This window comes from Labrus bergylta, chromosome 10, assembly GCF_963930695.1.
Source record: "Labrus bergylta chromosome 10, fLabBer1.1, whole genome shotgun sequence".
NCBI classification, from domain to species: domain Eukaryota; kingdom Metazoa; phylum Chordata; class Actinopteri; order Labriformes; family Labridae; genus Labrus; species Labrus bergylta.
In genome coordinates this window covers 8,455,691-8,458,190 of record NC_089204.1, presented here as the reverse complement: position 1 = coordinate 8,458,190, position 2,500 = coordinate 8,455,691, and the positions used below count along the sequence as shown (strand labels likewise).

Here is a 2,500-nt window from a genome sequence, read left to right as displayed (position 1 = left end):
CACCTGGTAGCACCTGGTAACACCTCATAACACCTGGTAACACCTCATAACCCCTGGTAACACCTGGTAACACCTGGTAACACCTCATAACACCTGGTAACACCTCATAACCCCTGGTAACACCTCATAACACCTGGTAACACCTGGTAACATCTGGTAACACCTCATAACCCCTGGTAACACCTGGCAACACCTGGTAACCCCTGGTAACACCTCATAACCCCTGGTAACACCTGGTAACACCTCATAATATCTGATAACACCTGATAACACCTGGTAACACCTGGTAACACCTCATAACACCTAGTAACACATCATAACACTTGGTTACACCTGGTAGCACCTGGTAACACATCATAACACCTAGTAACACCTCATAAAAGCTGGTAACACCTGGTAACACCTCACAACCCCTGGTAACACCTGGTAACACCTCATAATATCTGATAACACCTGATAACACCTGGTAACACCTGGTAACACATCATAACACCTAGTAACACATCATAACACTTGGTTACACCTGGTAGCACCTGGTAACACCTCATAACCCCAGGTAACACCTGGTAACACCTCATAACTCCTGGTAACACCTGGTAACACCTCATAACACCTCATAACCCCTGGTAACACCTGGTTACACCTCATAATATCTGATAACACCTGGTAACACCTCATAACACTTGGTAAAACCTGGTAACACCTCATAACCCCTGGTAACACCTGATAACACCTCATAAAAGCTGGTACACCTGGTAACACCTCATAACCCCTGGTTACACCTGGTAACACATCATAACACCTGGTAACACCTGGTAACAACTGGTAACACCTCATAACACATTGATGACTTTAGAGATAGTATAGTATAGGTATAGGATAGAAACACTGACTACATTTAAGACGTTATCCTGCAGAACTTTTCAGACAGAGAAGGGCTGATGCTGGAGGAAACTGACCGTCCCTAATGTCTCTGAATGTTTCTCTGTTAAAGTCCTCAGGTCAGACCAAGTCTCAGATCAAGTCCCCACACGAGTGTGTGTCTGAATCTTTACTCTTTGTGCACATCATGTGTGTTTATATGTGTATGTGTGTGTGTGTGTGTGTGTGTGTGTGTGTCTGATACTTCACTTTGTGTGCAGCTCATGTGTGTTTAAATTTGTCTATGCATGTGTGTTAGAGTTAAAACTCCTCCTTTGAGACCACAAACACCAACAGCTGTGCAAACTGTCAGGAAAAGAAGGGACTGTCCATGGAGAGTGTGTGTGTGCTTGTGTGTGTCACTGTCATAAGATGGTCTGGATGGAGGAAAACTCTTAATTTAGCTCTGGTGGAAAAACTGGGTCCTCTGAGGCTCTGAGCAGAAATCTGGAAAAAGTGAGACTGACTCTTCTTCATCAGAAACACAAAAACAAACGAGGATCCGTCTCAGAGGCCGACTGTGGCTCAGGGGTACAACAACAAAACAAATTCAAGGAACCCTTCTGCTGAGCGCAGCTATATCGTACATTTAGTAAAAGCAGCCATGGATTAATGTCAATTTGAGACTTGAATCCAAAATCATAATGACTCTCCAGATAAAAACAAATCAGCTATCGATTCATCGTATCTGCTCTCTGCGGTCCAAAAACCTAAAGCCCCAGAGGGGGGTCCGGCTCCTCGGCCTCACCGCCGCCAACAGGCAGGCCTTATGCCTCGGCTGGTGACACACGAGACCTGCCTGTCGGTGGCAGCCGTCTCGCCACTATATTGCAGCTCGTAGAGATAACCACGAACATCCGATTTGAGCACAAGACCTTCATCCATATCAGTTTGAAGTTGAAACATACTTTTATCAGCATTATCAGCTTTCTCCATAGGGCCTGTTAGCATAGACTCCAAGCAATATGGCAGATGTTAAATTTTGATTCTGGGAATGAGGTCCCACCCACTGATCTGTGATAGGTCTGTATCTTCATTCTGGCTCCTGCAGTCCCATGTCCAAGTGTCCCTGAGCAAGACACTGAACCCAAAGCTACTCCAGCAACCCAGCCGGGGGTGTGTGAATAGAATTATTTATACTGATGGACCCTAAACATTGCAACCTCTATCATCAGTGTGTGTGTGTGTGTGTGTGTGTGTGTGTGTGTGTGTGTGTGTGTGTGTGCGTGCGCGCGTGTGTGTGTGTGCGTGTGCTGTGTATTCTCTCTCTCTGCTGGATTCTTTTAGACTCCTCAGTCTATTGAAGCTACATTCAGACACTCGTGCTCTCTCGTCTCTTTCAGCTTCCTGGTTGGAGGTCTCTGTTCTGAGTCGTGGCGCTGCAGCCTCGTCCAGATGTCCTCTATGACATGTTACCACGGAGACCAAGCCCGGGACAAAACGGAAGAATGATTTTCCATCATGTGAGACTTTTTTTAACAAACTCACTTCATTAAGGTGCTTGAATACAAAGAGCATCCTCTATTTTATGAAGCCTACAAAGACACACACACACACACACGTACACACACACACACAC

General features: G+C 45.6%; 1 protein-coding gene across 2 annotated transcripts in view; it reads right to left on the bottom strand.

Annotated features, from left to right (window-relative positions):
* The window catches only part of smoc2 (SPARC related modular calcium binding 2), a 28,824-nt gene that overhangs the window by 17,424 nt on the left and 8,900 nt on the right, over window positions 1–2,500 (bottom strand). The gene's annotated exons all lie outside the window — the stretch shown is intronic.